Here is a 20,751-nt window from a genome sequence, read left to right as displayed (position 1 = left end):
ACACTACATTTGGGGTGATAATGCCTTTATATCTCACAATACATCAATCAACGAGTGGTATCAGAATCAGCCTTGGCTGTTGCACCAACCCTGTTTTCTGAGATGGAGGTAAGAGGATCAGTTAAAGCACTCAGCCAATTACCACACCTCGACATCCATATTCATGTCTATGATCCCCTAAATGGAGGGTCCTGTTATATTAAACTCCCTGAGGGTATTAAGAACAAGCAAGCCTGTTTTAACGTACAAAATGAGAAAGATAACGCTTGTTTTGCATGGTCAGTCCTGGCTTATGAAAAAAAATTAAAAGACATTCAGAGTGCACATCTCGATACAGAATAGGTCTTAACATTCTGGGATGTTATAACTTTAATGGTATCGAGGTCGCTGTAGAGATTCATGAAATATCAAAATTTCAGGCACAAAATCCCGAAATATCGGTACACGTTTATGGCCTCAATAAGAAGCGGAAAAGCAAGCCAAATGAGCAGGACAAGCATACTATAGTTGGACCACTCTATTTTTCGAAATATGCAAGTGAGCGTGATCTTCATGTAAATATGCTGCTCTCCTTTGAAGGTGATAACCAACATTACGTATGGGTCAAAGACACTTCCTGCCTCCTTTACAGCCAACTGACGAAACATAAGAAACACATTTGTTTCAGGTGTCTAAACACTTCTCAGAAGAAAAGTATTTAAAAAGGCGTCTGCACTACTTTGAATCCTAGGAAGAGGTACGTGTTGTTATACCTACACAAGGAAACTAGTTCATTTAAGTCAAGAATGCTCCCCAGCAGGAACGATGTCCGTCTGTTGTATACGCACACCGAATATGTCCCTGCTCCTATCACCTGCTGTGAGGGGAACCCCTTAGCGTCACACACCAACTGTAACAGATATAGGGTCCACATGTTTCATGTAGTATAAAGAAGTGAATGTCCCCTCAGAAAATAAATAGGGATCGAAACAGATAGTGTAACTACGTGAAAAACATATTCATGTCAGCATTATCTAATAATTAAACTGATATAAGATCCTCTTGTCCAAATTAATAATGTTCCATCGTCAGCAGTCCTTTGCATGGAATGAGTATCAGGTTTCTCTACTCTAATATACAGACAGTGAGTGTTATTGAGAGCCGGTAGATGCTAAACGTTTAATATTACTTCTGTGTAGTTCATGTCGAACCACTGCTACATTGATGTGTTCTGTGGTCTCGTATCATATTTGCAAAACATAATTTCAGTTTCAAATATAATCCATTGCGATAGATTTTCGGAAACTGAAAGTACTCGTGAAACTTTGTGTAATTAGGCTGACGATCGTTTCCTTTTACGTAACTGCACTTTACATATAGTTAACAGAACGTTGGTTCAATGCCCGTTCGTTCCTATATTACTTGAAAAGAAATTTTTCGTGAAAATTAACCACTGGTTCACAGTCGCAGCTAGATTTAGCTCATTTCATAGGAATAACAATATAGATGGACTGCTAATTTATTAGAGCTGGTAGTATAATAGAACAAAGGAGGATTTAATATAGGGTCAATAGCAGGTACAGGTGAAAATTACGAATGATGTAAAACAAGACATAGAAATAACATCATGAATCAGCTCTAGAAAAGTGACGCTTCTATTATAAGAGTGATTCAAAAAGAATACCACAACTTTAAAAATGTGTATTTAATGAAAGAAACATAATATAGCCTTCTGTTATACATCATTACAAAGAGTATTTAAAAAGGTTTTTCTCACTCACAAACAAGTTCAGAGATGTTCAATATGGCCCCCTCCAGACACACGAGCAATATCAACCCGATACTCCAACTCGTTCCACACTCTCTGTAGCATATCAGGCGTAACAGTTTGAATAGCTGCTGTTATTTCTCGTTTCAAATCATCGATGGTGGCTGGGAGAGGTGGCCGAAACACCACATCCTTAACATACCCCCATAAGAAAAAATCGCAGGGGGTAAGATCAGGGCTTCTTGGAGGCCAGTGATGAAGTGCTCTGTCACGGGCTGCCTGGCGGCCGATCCATCGCCTCGGGTAGTTGACGTTCAGGTAGTTACGGACAGATAAGTGCCAATGTGGTGGCGCTCCATCCTGCTGAAATATGAATTGTTGTGCTTCTTGTTCGAGCTGAGGGAACAGCCAATTCTCTAACATCTCCAGATACTGTAGTCCAGTTACAGTAGCACCTTCGAAGAAAAAGGGACCAAAAACTTTATTGGCTGAAATAGCACAGAAAACGTTCACCTTGGGTGAGTCACGTTCATACTGAGTTGTTTCCGGCAGATTCTCAGTGCCCCATATACAGACATTGTGACGGTTGACTTTCCCGTTAGTGTGGAAAGTTGCTTCATCACTAAACACAATCTTTGAGACGAAAGATTCATCTGTTTCCATTTGAGCAAGGATAAAATAACAGAAATCGATTATTTTAATCTTATCAGCTGCAGACAGTGCTTGAACCAATTTCAGACGATAAGGTTTCATAACTAACCTTTTTCGTAGGACTTTCCATACAGTTGATTGTGGAATTTGCAACTCTCTGCTAGCTCTGCGAGTCGATTTTCCTGGGCTGCAAACAAATGCTTGCTGGATGTGTGCTACATTTTCATCACTCGTCCAGAACTTTTCCCTTTGCACAAACACCCATTCTGTGTAAACTGTTTATACCAACGTTTAATACACCACCTATCAGGAGGTTTAACACCATACTTCGTTCGAAATGCACGCTGAACAACTGTCGTCGATTCACTTCTGCCGTACTCAATAACACAAAAAGCTTTCTGTTGAGCGGTCGCCATCTTAGCATCAACTGACGCTGACGCCTAGTCAACAGCGCCTGAAGCGAACAAATGTACAACTAAATGAAACTTTATAACTCCCTTAATTCGCCGGCAGATAGTGCTTAGCTCTGCCTTTTGTCGTTGCAGAGTTTTAAATTTCTTAAGTTGTGGTATTCTTTTTGAATCACCCTGTAGAATGGAATTCTATGGGTGAAATACAGAACAATAATAAAATAATAATAAAAATAATTAAAGTAAAAGTTAGGGGCAATGCTGCATAAAATTGAGAAGTTTTGACAGTGAAATTACAACTATATTCGAAATTACTACCTGAAAGGTGGACTTATGTCAAAGATACCAAGAGGAGGAAAAAAATTAAAAAGAAGGAATTTGAGATAAAGTATTCTAAATACATTTATTGGTTTAATTCAGACAAGACACCTATAATGCTGTGGTTATGTTAAAAAGACGAAAAAAGAGAGCCTTGCAAAATGGATAGACTGGTTACCAGGTGGAGAAAGAAAACAGTGGGTATGCAGAACTATTGTCAGGATTCAGGTGTCTCAGTCATTAATGAGGGAGAATGATATTCCTGAGGAGTCAGTACTTTCTCCTTTTCTCTCTTCTTCACCTCGTCATTTTGTTGCATTTGCTGAAAACTTCAAGCTGTTCCATGTCACTCCACTTCCTGTGCAATTGTTTATAAAGAATTCCTGACTAAGTTAGTGAATCCTTGAGAAAAACTTAGTCTAGTACCTCCCTCCACGGAAGTCGAACACACACCAGAACAAATGTACGTGGCCAGCCCAAATAGGGCTCTGCGTCCGCGGCGGCTCTTCTGCGCAGCGGGTCTCGCGCAGCGAGGGCGGCACCGCTACACCATGTGCAGACCGCGGCCAATAGCCGCTCCCTCTGGTTTCGTATATAGGGACCCGCTCTGCCCTAGTCCAGTCCCCCAACCTCGTTGGTCGCATCACTGTAAATGTCCTCGATCCCGTCGGTAGTGACCATCTCCCTGTCCTTCTCACCATCTCCTCTACCTGTCCTGCCACTGCAGCCACCCGTCCTGCTGCCCCTCCAAAGTCTGTCCATGACTACCACTGTGCCAATTGGGATGCCTACCGGGAATCCATTGCCTTACAGGTCGAAATCCACCCCCTCACCTTCCACAACCCTGATGACATCACCCATGAATCTTCCTTCCTTCAGAAGACCATCACTGACGCTGTGAAAGCTCATGTCCCTACCAAACTCATCCACCCTCACTGCCCTACACTTCCTCCACAGGCCATTCTTCTTCTGCATGAATCCCACAGGCTCTACGGCTCCTTCCTCCACACTCTTAATCGGGATACTCTCACCCACCACCGGCAATTACAGCGACACATCCGGAACCTCCTTACAGCAAAGAAACGCCAGGACTGGCACCAGACATGCACACGCCTCAACTCTACCCTCCCTGTCAACTCCTCCAAGTACTGGTCAGCCTTCCACCACTTTAATGGTAGCCATCCCACCCCAAATTACCCCATCCTCCATGACGATCGACCCTTTCCTGACAACCTCAGTAAGGCTAACCATTTTGCTTCCCACCTATCCGAGGTCTTCTCCATTCCCGATGATCCCCATTTTGATTGCTCCTTCCTCCCCACTGTCCTTGACTGTACTGACACCTCCTCCCCCCACTCGCCCCTAGCTTCCAGTACTTGAATCGGTTACCCCTCCTCAGACATCAACACTCCCATCACCACACAAGACATCACACTCGTCCTCCGCTCCAAACGCAACACCGCCCCAAATGCAATACCGGCCCTGGTCAGGATGGCGTCACCTACCGTCACCTCAAGGAATCCCCTCCATCCTTCCTGTCTGTCCTTGCTACCCTGTACAATGTCCTCCTCTCTACTGGATTTTACCCCGACCTGTGGAAGACTTCTTGTGTCTTGCTGTTCCCTAAACCTAACAAACCCCCCTCTGATACCTCTTCCTATCATCCAATCTGCCTCACCTCCATGTTCAATAAGGCCTTTGAGGCCATCCTCTCTCTCCGTATTCACCGCCACCTTAACCAACACTGCCTCCTTCCTCTTACCCAATTTGGCTTCCGGCCTTCCTTCTCCGCCGACGACCAGCTCCTTAACCTTACCAATCTTGTTTCCCTCCAACTTAACTCCTGTCGCTCCGCTATCTTTGTTTCCATTGATCTCCAGAACGCCTATGACTGTGTCTAGTATCCCAGACTCCTCTTCAAACTCCAGACCTATGCTCTCTCCACCAACTTCATCCCTCTCGTTGCTTCCTTTCTCTCCCATCGTCCCTCCTATGTGACTATCTACAATTCCAACTCCCGTACTTTCTATCCCTCTGCCGGCGTGCCCCAAGGTTCTGTCCTTCCCCTCTCCTCTATCTCCTGTACACTGCTGATAAGCCCAAACCTCCCCCTCCTGTTCTTCTTTTCCAGTTTGCTGATGACACCGCCTTCCTAGCCCTTTATCCTACCCTTCAATGGTCCCAAAGTACCCTCCAAAACCACCTTGACCACTGCTTGGTGCAACCAGTGGTTCCTCCGTGTTAATCCCTCCAAGACCCAGGCGATCATCATAGGCTGCACCACCCACTCCTACCATCTCCATGGTTTCTACCTCACCATTTACGGCCGTCCTATCCACCTCACTCCTACCCTCAAATACCTTGGCCTCACACTCGACCGCCACCTCACCTGGACTCCCTATCTCCTTACCGTCCAAAATAAAGCTCACAACTGCCTCCGCCTCCTGAATCTCCTGTCCAGCCGGACGTGCATCCTTCACACCTACAAATCCTTGATCCGCCCCAACCTCTGTTATGCCAGCGTAGCTTGGATTTCTGCCCCTCCCCGGTTTTATAAAGCCCTCCAAATCCTCGAACGCCACGCACTCCGCCTCGCCTTCCGCATCTGCCTTCCATCCCCCATGCGAAACCTCTACGACCTCATCCCCTTCCCCCACCTTCTGCTTTTTCTTGAACACATCTGCAACTTATATACTGTCTGCCACCTTGATCCCCCTCACCCCCTGGTGTCTCCCTTCCTCTCCACCCCCAACCAGTTGCCGCGCCTTTACTGTTGTGTCCCAAACTCTCTCCATCTCCACACCCTCCATCTCAACACAGCTTCCACCGTCTACCCCTCCCGGATGATGAGCTTCGCCCTGACATCTACCCTTCCTACCAACTCTAATCCCATCTTCCTGCCTCCTCCTTTGGGCTACCTCTCCTCCCCCTCCCTCCTCCTGAGCGGCTTCCCCCTCCTACTCCACCTCCATCTCTTGTGCCTCCTTTCAGTGTTTCTGCGCTCCCTCCTGCCCTGTCTTCCCTCTTGATCTCCTGCACCACGTGTCTCCTGGCTCTTCGTGTACCCACCGATGCCCCTCCTCTCTTCATCCTGCCGCTTCCCCTGCTGCCCCATGCTCTCCCCTCCTTTTCCATCCTCTCTGCCCTTTCCCTCGGCAGGTAACGCCTGGCAGTTTTATTTTTCGTCAAGTGGGTTTTAAGTGTGTTGTACCGGAGTTTTTACTACTGTGGCCGACTTTTAACGTGTGCATGTTCATTCAGTGTCTTCTCTGAGTTTTGAAGACTCGCCAACTGTGTTTTTTGACTTTCTGGTGACTTTTAACTGTCCTCCATGAACGTCTCTGTGTTAGTCTATTTTTTACCTCCATTTTCTCCCATTATTCTGTTTTAAGTTCCCCTTTCTCACCTTATGTATGTAACATTTTATTCTTATTTTAAGCTGTTATGTCACTCGGCTGAAGAGCGGCGGATTGTGCCACTGACAGCCCTCCCCTGACCATATGGGGCAGGAGAATGAAATCACAATAAAGAAAAAAAAACCTAGTCCAGTCAGTCTGGTACTCGCTCTGGATTGCTTCTCCTTCTCGGCGGTACTGCGTTCTGGTCGCTGCTCGTTGTTGACATTTGCCTGGCTCTGGTTCTGAGTGGATTTACTGTTGGTGTTTGGGTGTTGTGGTTTCTACAAGCCTCCATTGTTTATCTCTTCCTTGTTGCGTCGGTCACAGTCGGTCGTTGTCGGTTGTCGTTGGTCTGTCGTCCGACTCGTCCTGTGTTTACCCAGTAGTGCGTGTTCCACTGCTGGCGGCTTCCCCGCCTGGCGGCTCCTATCCGCAGCCCAAGGCGTTCCTGCAGTTGGTTTTGGTTACTACACTTAGACTAACCGTTGACGAACAAATCTCTTTCCGATGACTTGGTCTTGTTGCTCGCATTTCTTAAGTTGTGCGTGATGCACCGCTTTAGATTCATAACAAGAAGGTTTCACATGTAAAAGTGACTTTGGGTGTGACCAAGGGAATTTTATAGGACCATTACTTTTCACAATATACACCATTCGAAAGCAGTTGAGCATGTTATTGGTTCCCGTATCCTGAAATGCTTTACGTTGTATTTTTTGATAGTACAGAATATTATGCGAAAAAGGACTATGGGGCTGCTTGTACAGCCAAAGACATCTCAATAATACACCGCTCTGTCCACATCAGAGAAGTGCTCGTGTAAGATGAGCTACAGGACATGAACCGATTATGAAAAGATTTATTCTTTGAAAAAATAAGGAAGTTGCAATGTTACAAAATACCAAAAAAACTTAAAATGGCCTCTGGAGACGTATTGTCCCATCCCACAATGGCAGCATCCTCAGAGCTTCAATCGTTAATGAAAGATACTGACGACTAGAAACAGCTATTTTGAGAAAGCTCTATGCAGTTCATATCCGGTGAGCATACTGACCAATCTATATTTCGGATCCCACGTCATGTCAGATATCGACACATAGTGCGAGCACGATGAAGTGGGGCGTTATCATCCTGTAGAGTGAAACTGTCCCCTACAGTCTGTGCAAAGCCACTGACTATGGGCCGGAGAGGCGTTCTCGCTTCCCACGCCCGGGTTCCCGGGTTCGATTCCCGGCGGGGTCAGGGATTTTCTCTGCCTCGTGATGGCTGGGTGTTGTGTGCTGTCCTTAGGTTAGTTAGGTGTAAGTAGTTCTAAGTTCTAGGGGACTGATGACCATAGCTGTTAAGTCCCATAGTGCTCAGAGCCATTTTTTTATGGGCCGGAGAGTGCTGTTTCCATACACTGCAGCAGTCATGTTGCCTTCAATTGGAATGAGTGGTGTGTGGTGGCCATACGTGATACCAGCCCAGAATACGATTGATCCACCGGATTATTGGTGATGTTCCACAATCACTGAAGGATGATTGCGTTCCTCTGTTCGCCTCCATATGCGAACAGAATTGTCAGGGTGCAATACAATCGTATTTCGTCTGTGAACAGCCTATTGGTCCAGTGGTTTCGTGTTCAGTCTTCATGTCCTCTAGCTCATCTTACACGAGCACTTCCCCTGATGTGGACAGAGTGGTGTATTATTGAGATGTCTTCGGCTGTACAGCCAGCCCCGTATCTAAGATATTTCCGACCCGGGGAATAAACATAATAATGGCGCCGCCCACGCCCACCCTTCCCTAGAGCGTCTGAGGTAGGACGTCAGAAACTAAGAAAATCGACTTTTCAAAAATATGTTCAGTTTGAAGTGCACATCATTCTGATATAGAAAACATACATGCTCGAGGAAATGTAAGACATGTTATTCGGTCTTAAGTGCGCCAAAGTGCTGGGCCACGCCTCCTTACACAGAATTCTTCTGTCGTACGTCACTGTATTTCGCTCTGTGGAATTCAAACGTGTGTATTTTGTAATGGAAGCCATCAAACCTGTATTCAGTCCTGCTGTGGTGCCTTTCCTGCTTCCAGTCGGCCGGTTTGACGACCTACCCCCCCCCCCCCCCCCTCCTTAAAAAATTTCACAATTAATACTGGGTGCGATTATTTCTGACCAGGAGAATTAGAACTCTTCAGAAAATTTGTACTCTTTGTTGCATATTAGCTAATAACTTTCTATTTTGTGTGACATAAAATTAAATATAGGAACCATAAAATCAGTGAAGACAAGGGACAAGCAAGACAGTACAAAGTTATTCAATTCTTAGGTCCCTGCACTCTTTCTCTCTAATGTTGCTACAGCTTTACACGGCGTGCTTTCCTTTCTGCGAAAGAATCTATTTCCTCATCAAAGTTCGTCAAACGTTTTGCTACATGAAATACCACAGTGTAGTGATCTCTTACTGAATAAGATGTTAATATGAATACTACCCAAGACGGGTGTCGTTTCTCGATCTGTTTACGTCTATTTTGTCACTGTCCGCCAGGTAAAACGAAACAGCGCTTTTTAATATTGCAGTGCGCAGCTCGTGGTCTCTCGGTCGCGTTCTAGCTTCCCGAGCACAGTTGGGGGTTCGATTTCCGGCGGGGTCAGGGATTTTCACCTGCCTCGAGATGACTGCGTGTGTTGTCCTCATCATTTCATCGTATTTTGTCACTGTCCGCTAGGTAAAACGAAACAGGGGTTTCTAATATTGCAGTGCGCACCTCATGGTCTCTCGGTCGCGTTCTAGCTTCCCGAGCACAGTTGGGGGTTCGATTTCCGGCGGGGTCAGGGATTTTCACCTGCCTCGAGATGACTGGGTGTGTTGTCCTTCGTTAAAAAGTGACGAGATTGGACTGACCAAAGGGTAGGAATTTGTACGGGAGCTGATAACCACGCAGTTGAGAGCCCCACAAACCAATCATCATCATGATCATCTAATATTGCAGCAGTTGTAACATAGTCCCAAATAAGCGGGGCTGTTTTGGTAATAATGGTCATTTTTATGTACCTCATTTACATTAATAAAACGACAGAACATAATTCATGAAGCATCAATATCAAATGTCAATTAGGCCTACTACAAGCCACAAGTTTTATGTTATTAAATAGTTTCACATTTCATTCATCCTCTCCAGTTTCTCAAGCATGAGATCGAAAAATAGTAGTAGTACGACTTTTTATTATATTTAGCACCGTCATATCCTTCCTTATAATTTGTGTGATGTCCCCATATCTTCTCCATCCTCGTTCAGGCAACCCCTCATGTCATCACTAATTTTATAACTATTGCTGCCATTGTCAAAAAATTTCCTCTAATTAACTTCAATAAACCTACCAGAATGATAGGTACAGTTATCACTCGTTTATTTCCCAGTTAGGCGTTATTACTCGTTCGTACAATGCTTTTTGGGCACTATTCAAAGAATAGAACTTAAAGCATCTGTTAACAGGGGACTATACAATGGTAGTGTAGCGATATGGCAAAAAGGTTCTGTCAAAATTTCGTTTTCTGGGATATACCAAGCAGATAATACGTTATCTATCTTATCTGCTAGCCATATATATCTACTCTGGCAATATGAATCTACGCTAATAATTATAACAATGCTGATCATTTATGCACCAAATCAAAAACATAAACAAACAGTGATTGGCATTCACCCGTTGGAATTTATTCAGCTCAGCTCATGTAGCCCCGTGTCCTTTTGTCTGCCGGATGCGACGGGGATTTCCCTGGCGGAAACATCATGCACGATATGCACGCATTCAAAAATAAACATACGATTACCTCAGAAATCAATTTAGAATACGTTAAAAATGTTCAAAAGCCAATTGGAATGCGTTTCAAAATCAAATTAATTATTGTTAGACAGATGTGCGCTGCATGCTAAGTGCTTTGTGAAACAAGATATTTTTCTTCAAGAACATGAATTTAGCGCCCCTTGATACTCCTGTTTGCCCCCCCCCCCTCTCCCCCCCCGGCGCTTCGATCCGGGCCGGTGTGCAACCACCATCATGAAGTCTCTTGCGCACAATTTGGCTACTTATAGTAGCTATTGTGGCTTCTCGAAGCTTACGGCGCAAAGTAGTCACTGTTTTCGTAGGGTGTCTCCATGCAGATATTGTTACAAACTGGTTCTAAGCTACTGTAGTTTTGTGCGAACGGACTTCGCGACCTCGATCCTCTACTGAATGAGTTTCCTGGAGCTGTTTCCATAGTCGGACGACACTTTCATTATGTGAACAATATTCACAATTTCAAGTTCTCTAATGTTTTTTACCATGAGTATGACCATTTTGCTACAGGCTGCCATGGACAGCCTGTTCCGAAGGATTGTGATCCATGATAAGGCACACAGACGGTAGTAGGGCAATGTGTTCTGTCACATTTTGTTAGTGTGGGTTGCAATCGTTCAAGGGGAGGCATACACATGGAGCCAAATTTCAATGATTTATGATCCCTCCACCTCCCCTTCGTTTTATGACCACTCAGGGTTGATTTATGACACCTGGGAATAAACCTTTAATCTCAGAAAGCCACCCAAACTTTTCCCACCCTATCCTCCTCCCCCCAAATTCTCTAGGAGTCCCATTTCTGATACAAGCACAACTTTGATATCAAATTAATTGACTAATCAATTGATCGTTTTAATTAATTAATCTCCGCCCTCTGGGGAATTCTGCAGCCCTCCTCTACCATCTACCACTCACCCACCCCCTCCTCCATCTGTAAACCTGTGGAAAAAGGACTCAGTCTGTGCTGGAGAAGAAAGATCTCAGGACAGTAAATTCAAAACCAACGCTATTTATGCATACTGTTTATTTAACTAGTTTTCAGGAGGCAGGGCTCCCTCACTTGGATCAAGCTCACAACTGCACCCACACCCCATTTCCCACGACGTAATAGCGATAAGCACCAAGGAATGGAATGAAGTGCAGAATAGAAGCTGCTGTTTGTAGTTCCACCCATGTGTGATCATCGACTGGCCACCGCCATGGCAGTCAGAAACCACTCAAGTTCCTGATTACAGACACATACTAAATGAAAACGACCGCAGATCAGACATTAGCTTCGTTTGATCTCACGGTCCCAAACAAAGAATAAGTGGCGGCATTCTGTAGATCAAGAAATTCCAGACTCAGTTCCTGCCTCTCTCACTCTGAAGGGACTACTTCCTGTTTGTGTTTGTAAACCACCATCTCCAAACATGCAGACGGGTTTTTGCATCTATCCTCAGAATAATGTGTTTCTACTGGCTAATTTGGGGACAAAGAGGGAGCTGACACAATTTCGATATCAAAAATAGAGGCAAATAGTCCATTTGCACAACCCTATCAAATTAATTGTTTAACAATCTACAGGAGTCAAATAGATCGCTTAAAACACAAAGAAATGGTTCAAATGGCTCTGAGCACTATGGGACTTAACATCTGAGGTCATCAGTCCCCTAGAACTTAGAACTACTTAAACCTAACTAACCACACAAATGCCCGAGGCAGAATTCGAACCCGCGACCGCTACGGTCGCACGGTTCCAGACTGTAGCCCCTAGAACCTCTCGGCCACCCTGGCCAGCTCGCTTAAAACACACATCACGTTCCGTATGATGATCTTTCTTCATAATAAAAACATATTGTTAGCGCCTGAGTATCACCCACAAACATTAAGCAAGTAAAATAATTAAATTTCCGTCACAAATAGATTGAACAACTAAATATATCTGAGATTCTTTTGTGCACCGACATTTGAGAGCGAGAGCACACTCCACCTCAGCAACCATTTCTGGTGGAAAATTCCAACTATCGCACACGCTAATGATCGTGAAGAGCGCGCCGTCCACCGATTGCTGGGAGCTGCAATCGCACCATCTGTCTCTGGTAGTGTCATCACATTGTCTCATGGATGCTGGTCAGGAAAGACCCACAGACGTATCAGCTATTCCGGCAGTTGTATGCCCACCCCTAGCATCCACACACCTGCCGAATTGAGCACTCAGAGGCTGGAGAGAGATTGTCACCAAGTGGTCAACCAAACCATTTACATGGAAGGAATCGCCATCCTATGCAAACGCCCATCATTTTGACTCTTCTCATGCAACACACACATGTGCTCCTGTCGCCACTCACCAAGCACACTGGCCACTTCGCTGGCCTCCACTGTCAAGGGCAAGTGTAGACAGGTCAGTGCACTCTTTGTGTGGTACCTAACTGACAGTCATAGGCTGGGCTAATCCATGACCTCTGGTGATCAAATCCTCATGACCCCTCCTGCTGCCAGCTGCAGCATACTGTGAGTCAAGCAGCAGTGGCCTTGATGTGTGCAGTAGTTCTAATAAATCCTACCCCCAAATAGGCTCCCACCTGTTTAAAAAATCTACTTTATCCAATCCGTGACAGGGATTTTGTTGGCCATACACCTCGAATTTCTCATCTGAATTGTAGATTTCTCCCTTTAATACAAGTTATTTTCGAAGACAGAAGAAATCGGGGCACACAGGCGTTTCCATATCGTAAAAATGCCGTTACTTGTGAAAATCCTGTATAAAACTATGACTTAGGCTAATTTCTTCTTTCTTTCATGAAGTAAAAAAAATTCTTATCAACTTAATGTCTGTTACATCCTGCAACACTGGACTAGAATATTAAACTCATTTTTGGCTCGTGACAGAGTGCTAAGATCTGCATCTGCCATTGGATGCCTTCTCGCTTTCGAACTCCATTGATGTAACTAAATGCTTTAACACACGATGTCTCATAAGGTAAAGGCGTAGAGAAGTTGCAAATATCAGGTTTTTACTTCGTATCACTTTGTGCATTTGGTAATGCAACTGATTTATTGCGATGGCCATCTCACCCAGTGCCGTCGGGAGATTGAAATTTCATTAACATATGTCGTCGCAAGGTAGAAACCGTTCCGTGTCACGAATCATATCAGTGGTACCCAAGCCATCCCTTTCACCCGCGCCGCCCGGTGTGGCCGAGTGATTCTAGGCACTTCAGTCTGGGCCGCGCGACCGCTACCGCCGCAGGTTCGAATCCTGCCTCGGGCATGGATGTGTGTGATGTCCTTAGGTTAGTTAGGTTTAAGTAGTTCTAAGTTCTAGGGGACTGATGACCTCAGATGTTAAGTCCCATATTGCTCAGAGCCATTTGAACCATTTTTTGAACCATGTTGTGACCACTTAATGGAAATGGGAACATGTTGTCATGGCCCCACACGCCTTGTACAACATGTAAGGCCAGCACCAAATGAAAGTTTCTTTTACAAGGTAGTAGAAAAGACAGTATGAGCAGTTATTTTATTGTTTCTTATTGGGAAAATTAGGGTGACTTCACATCACTTGGGAACTGGAAGGGCAAGGATTTTGCTACTGTCTTGAGATGTATTACAAAACTACATGCAGGTATTGCACTCAGAAAATCTGTGCCTCTCAGGGTGCGTTCATGCCTGTCACCCAAACATTCTCTTTTTCCTCCTTTCTTTGTAATACTCAACAGAGAAAAACTGCCAACTATAAAATGTTCACCAACACTACCCAGTAGAGAACTCGATAAGGTATTATCACAACCCTCTGTTCCGCTATATCGAAAACAATCTGCATGCTGACATCGAGGAAATGAGGCCATCCTATTAAATGTACAAGGACTCGGCAACTGGAGCAGGTCGCCAGTGCAAAGGTTTGTCACCCAATCTCGTGGAGGTCCATATACCACATAATATAAATCTGTGTTGTTCTTTCACAAGCAGTTTGATACATCGCTTTTCCTTCTGTAGCACATCTAAACAATGTATGACTGCAGCTTTGTACACTGTCATACAATTTGTTGTCACACCACAACTTCCGCTACTTGAAGAGAACAAGAGCATTGATTCCTCATATTGCGTGTCATAAACATAGTCACAATTTCGGTGTTAGCCATCCCACCAAGACCCTCTTCATCTCAAACAAGTGGTATCAGTTAATCATTATGTGGTAATCAGCTGTGTGCCTTTGGACAGATGGAAGGAAAAGACACTGTCAATATGGAAACATGTGCTGTAATAAACACCACATTTGTTAGTGCGACCAATTTAGGAATTGGTAACTGTGTGCGCAGCAATCTGGACAACCACCTCTGAACGTCTCACAGTATGGTGGTACAACATGCAATGTGAACTGGATTGCTTTGCGTACCTCCTCATTCATTTAGAAGATGTTGTTGAAGTATGTTTTGTTTCGATGGACATGATTCATCGCACATGCACTGGAAGTCTTCTGCTGACAATGGTATGGAGAGGTCTTCTATTAACGATTGTAGGCAGTTAGCCAAGCGTAATTAGCCGAGCGGTCTCAGGCGCTGCAGTCATGGACTGTGCGGCTGGTCCCGGCGGAGGTTCGAGTCCTCCCTCGGGCATGGGTGTGTGTGTTTGTCCTTAGGATACTTTAGGTTAAGTAGTGTGTAAGCTTATGGATTGATGACCTTAGCAGTTAAGTCCTATAAGATTTCACACACATTCGAACATTTTTGCAGTTAGCCTACTAAGTCACACCCAGAATGCGCAGTTGTATGCGAGTCGAACGCAAGTTACACCACAATACTGATGTTCCCGAGAGAACAACGGAAAAAATGGTTAAATTCATGATAAATGACATGCCGCAACATCTTTCTCTCTCTGGAATGCGTCATTAGTCCACAACTACATCATACCTCTTTACAACTCCTCTCAACCGATCACTCCATCTACTTTATGCCATCTTTAACGCAGACCCATGTCAATTTAGAGCCAGATGGGTCTCTCCACGAATCCCTACTGCCTCCGCAGACAAACAGCTGAATACTGTTAAAAACCATGCAGCAGCTCTTCTGTAAGATATCTGGAAGCTGTCACTGCTTGGTTGTGATTGGTACAGAGTACAGACGATCACATTGTAAATAGTGTTTGCTAGGTTCTGAAACATCCAAACAATCTTCCACAGGGTCAAACACGTGAACCATTCTACGGTTGTCTATTGCAGTCCCCCCAGCTGGTAATACAACACTCTTTAGCTAAGGACGCTTTACAAAAAAACTATAAGGTGGTTACAAATAACTTTGGGGTCACACCTGGGTCTGTTATCCGACATATATAAATTTATGCTCTACATCTGGCGGTCATCCACGTTAAATAATATATTCCAGTCGTCTTATCGCTGTCCCAGGTTTCCTGTACTTCCATGTCAACGGTTTCTCGTATTACTCTTGCTGTCATATATTCGTGCCCACGTACAAGAATTGTCCTGTACCTCGTTCCCCTCAATTACCCCACTTTTGGTCCATTTTTCCTCAATATATAAGTATTCTCCGTCAATGTTCCTAATGTTATGGATTTTAATCACTTCAATCCATACTGTCATGACGTAACTTTCCGCCAAGTATTGTACATCAGCTTCTAAATATAGTACAGTTGTCAACACCGAGCGCAAATGTACCATTTTTCTGTATGTGTGTGTGCCTGTATAGATTTCACATCGGAGCCCACCAACCATGTTGAGAATCTAATGCCAGTCTCTCCGAAATGTTACCCCATCACTGCCGAAGATGAGATTAAATGTGGCGCTTATCACCTTCAAACAACAGTTTGGAAACGCTCCACAACGGTGCAAACTTTTCCAATTTCCACATGTTGCGATGTCTTCCACATTTTTATCAGCAAGAAAGACTACTTCTGTCTGTTATTATAAACATCCTGTATTTTGTTGGAGCAGCATAGTTTACAAAATGTGATGTCCAGCTTTCTGTGAGAATGTTTTAATGGACATAGACATCGAAGTAGTGATGGGAAAACAAAACTATAACCATACACTGCTTGCATGTGTTACAACAATAAAACAGTGTATGAAACTGCTTCTGAAAGAACAACACAGAGACTCTCTCCTGTGATTGATAGTCTGTGCGATATGGTCCTTCACCAGAATGGGCGATAAATCTTTACACTGGTCTGTGCAAGCAACTTCGGTCACTGCCCACCTGATCCAGTTGTCCAGTGCCTGTATATTGAATAGGATGGCCACATCTGCTCGATGTCAGCATGCAGACGGTATTTGTTTCCCATACATCGGAAGAGAGGGTTGTGGTAATATCTTAACGAGTTCTTTACTGAGTGATATTAGTGATGTTATTATAATTCCTAGTTTTTCTCTGCTGGGTGGTACAAAAAAAAAAAAAACAAGGAACGAGAGAATGTTTGGGTGTTGGACATGAATACGCTCTGAGAGTTGTAGATCTCCTTCTGAGTGCAATACCGGTATGTAGTTTGGAAACGCACGACAAGACAGTAGCGAAAATCCTCATTCTTCTGCCAGTTCCCAAAGAAACACCATCAAAACTGCCCATACTGTCTTTTCTATTACCTCGTGTTGTAGGAGAAAGTTTCATTTGGCGCTGGCCTCACATGTTGTAGAAGGTTGGCGGAGCCATGACAGTACATTCCCATTTCCACTAAGCGATCACAACACGGCCCTGTTGCATTAGTTCTGCGCATCCTGTTTTTGCATGGGATGCAGAAGTTGGTAGATATAGTGCTCTCGGACTTCTACTCAGTTCTGAGCTAAACTGGAATGATCAAATGGACAAAGCTGCAGGGAGAGATGGACAGAGACTGAAGGACAGTTACAAGGCGCAGACAGACTCTAAAACTAGGCTGCAGTTTTGCTGTATAGGATCCCTAGCGGGCAGGTACGAAAAAGGCGACTCGCTTCGACATATGAGAATGCCGCAAATACGTTTCATCATTGGCTGTAATCATTACAAGATGTCTGCATGGGATCCAACGCAAGTGTGTGATGGAATGGAGAGACTTGATTCCAAATCGCAGACAGTATTTCTACCAAAAAATGTAACACTATAGATCTGAAAAACGAGTGTATTTGGATTAGCAATTTGTACATTTTTTATGACTTCCGCTTACTGTCGCATTTTTAAGTCATTCCGCACATAGCACACCATCTACTGTATGAGATCATTCTGAATCAACCATCATCTTCCCTCGCCTATAGTCCCGTATATATATCACAGAACCTCTGTTACACTGTATACATGTTACTGAAATAGACTCCATTACAAATACTGTTTGTAACCATGGGAAATATCTAGCAGCGTCATGATGGACTTGCAAATATCGGTTTAATATCACGATTCTCAGCTGAACCAATTTCTAAATTCGGCGAGAATGGTGATTTTATTATGAGTTTGCACAACTGGCAATGTTCTGTAACAAATACCACCTTGATTATCATCTGTATTCAATGATACGACATTTGTTTGGAAGACCAGTACATTCAGAACCAATACCATAATTCGATTTACAAAGCATGTATAGTTCTTAATATGGAATCGTTAGTGATACTTGTATGTGCCTGTAGAACCAAGACCGCTTTTTATGCAGGATAACAGTAACAAACTCATTGTGATTGTGTTTACAATAGGGTGGCAATTACATAAAACGTATGTTGGCAACCACAGTACCTTTCTGTGGTCAGCTTCTAATGTCTGTTCTCAATAGTGTTCCTCGAAAAGAATATCATCTTCCTCCATACATCCTATTTGAGCTACCTGGTGAGTGTAATCCGACTGCTGAAAAAAAATTACACTCCCTACAATTAGCCTATTAATTTGATATCAGTGATGTACCGACATGTGAGTGGAAGCGATGGCTGTGGTACTGAGCATATGATTCGTGCCTTGGTGCAGTAATCAGCCGTTTTTTCGTCGTGGCGATATCTTTTAATAACATTTCAATCTCCAACCTACACGCTGAGCGATTACTATCATACTAAAATGAGAGTATTATCGAATTTATGAACTGGAATGTAGTATAAGAATTATGTTTACAACTTCTCCATGCTGTTAACTTACGAGATTTCATATGTGGCAAATCACTTGGTTCGTTAAGTGAAGTTAAAAATCAGGAGGCATCCTCTGGCACAGCTTGATTTTAAGACTCTGTCATGAGCACAAAAGTGAGTTTAATATTCTAGTTCTGTGATCCAGGAAGTAACAGATATTAAGCCGATTAGAATAGCATTTTTGTCTGACGAGAGAATACTTTGCGGTAATGGAGCCTATGTCATAGTGTTCTACAGGATTTTCTAAAGTAACGAAGCTTTGGCGTCGTGAAACTACGAGTATGCTTCGATTTCTTCTACCTTCGAAAGTAAGTTACGTAGTAGGGAGTAATCCACATTTAGCATTATAAATTGGAGGTGTAACCCAACTGCATCCCTATCTTGGTTTGGATAAAGTAGATTTTTTAAACAGTTGGGGTCCTATATGGGTGTAGGATTTGTTAGAACTACTCTGTACTTCCAGGTCGCAGCTGCTTGACTCACAGTATGCTGCAGCTGGCAGCAGGAGGCGTCATGAGGATTTGATCACCAGAGGTCACGGATTAGCCCAGCCTGTGACTGTCAGTTAGGTACCATACAAAGAATGCACCGACCTGTCGGCACATGTCTTTGACAGTGGAGGCTAACGAAGTGGCCAGTGTGCTCAGTGAGTGACGACAGAAGCGGATGTGTGTGCTGCGTGAGAAGAGCCAAAATGAAGGGCGTTTGCATAGGATGGCGATTCCCTCCATGTAAATTGATTGGTTGACTGCTTTGTGACAAAACTGAGATGGTGATTCCATTTCTGGATTGCTTTGGTTGGTTGGTTGGTTTGGGGAAGGAGACCAGACAGCGTGATCATCGGTCTCGGATTGCTTTGGTTACAACTGTTGTACACATCCAAACTGCTGCTGCTTGGCTCGCAGTGTGCTGTGTTTGGCGGCCAGAGTGGTCACAGGTGGTTCATTGACCAGGAGTCATGAATTTGCTCAGCCTGTGATTATCGGTTTCGTAAAAAGAATGTGCTGACCTGACTGCTCTTACCTACTATAGTAGGAACTAGCAAAGTGACCAGTGGGCTGGGTATGTTGCACAGAAGCAGACGTGTGTGTATCGTGGAAGATAAAAAATGACAGGTGTCTGCACTGGACCATTAATAAACAGTGCATCCTCTGCTATTTAATTGACATTGACTCCAATTTTGTATCAAGAGATCCTTCCTCCCCAGCATAAGTTAAGTGTATTTCCCACCAATTACTCAATGGGGGAGGGGAGGGGAGTGGGCTTTACGAGGGGAGGGTTGCTGGATTTGTCAGGGGATAAGAGGTTCATTAACTGATCCTTTCGATTAATTAGTCAATTTGACATAAACATGTGCTTGTATATGCAAGGGGGTTTCCCAGAAGCTTGGAGGAGGAGGAGAGGGATGTGGAAGTGTGAGGTCTTCCTGAGAAGGGTGAATAATCCCCAAGGTCATACATTAACCCTCAGGGGCTCATAAACCACTTAGCTAAACAATAGGTTAATGTGATGGCGAGGGGTTCATAAATCAATCAATTTTGCCTCTGAATGTATGATTGGCCTTGAATGTACATAGCTTGCACAACCAAAATGTACCAGAACACAGTTTGCCCAACTACTATGGACAATTGTGTATTTACAAGAAATCAGCTCTGGTGTATTTCGTTTGTTTAGAAGCCATGATTACATGGCAGAGTGCAATTATGCACACAACATCCCCTGCATCAACACAAAAGGAACATCGATAGTGGCTGTGTTGTTGGGTAAATTGGAAATATGCTAAACTTTTTTTAGTATGTGTGTGTAAATGACCCAGTATATAACATCTTAAGTTACACAGAACTTTTACTGGATAATGCTGTTGCGTTCAGAGATGCTGCAATGTGGAAAGACCTGCAGATAATCGATGCTTGGTGGGGGGGAATGACAACTGACTCTACATATAAAAAAAAGGAACATACTGTGGTTACACACACAGAAAGACTCTTTATTGTATGATTATATGACTGCAAAACACCCACTGGAAGCAGTTACTCTCACATAATATCTGGGAGTACACACATTGGGAGGGGCATGAAATGGAACAACGACATAAATCTAATAATGGGTAAAGTGGACGCAAGAGTGAGATTCACTAGATGAAACCTCTGGAAATGTAGTCCATCAACAAAGGGCATAGCTTACAAAAAGCTCATCAAGCAATACTTCAATAATGCTCGTCAGTCTGTGGTCGATACCAAAGAGAATTGTCAGCCGACAAACAGCCCGCAGAAAGGTCTTGAAGATTAAGTTAGAGAGATTCAAGCCCACACAGAGGCTTGTCATCATACATTTAT

The sequence above is a fragment of the Schistocerca serialis genome, chromosome 5 (assembly GCF_023864345.2).
Source record: "Schistocerca serialis cubense isolate TAMUIC-IGC-003099 chromosome 5, iqSchSeri2.2, whole genome shotgun sequence".
Classification (NCBI taxonomy): Eukaryota; Metazoa; Arthropoda; class Insecta; order Orthoptera; family Acrididae; genus Schistocerca; species Schistocerca serialis.
The sequence above is the reverse complement of the archived record's forward strand: the minus strand, read 5'-3'. Positions refer to the sequence as shown.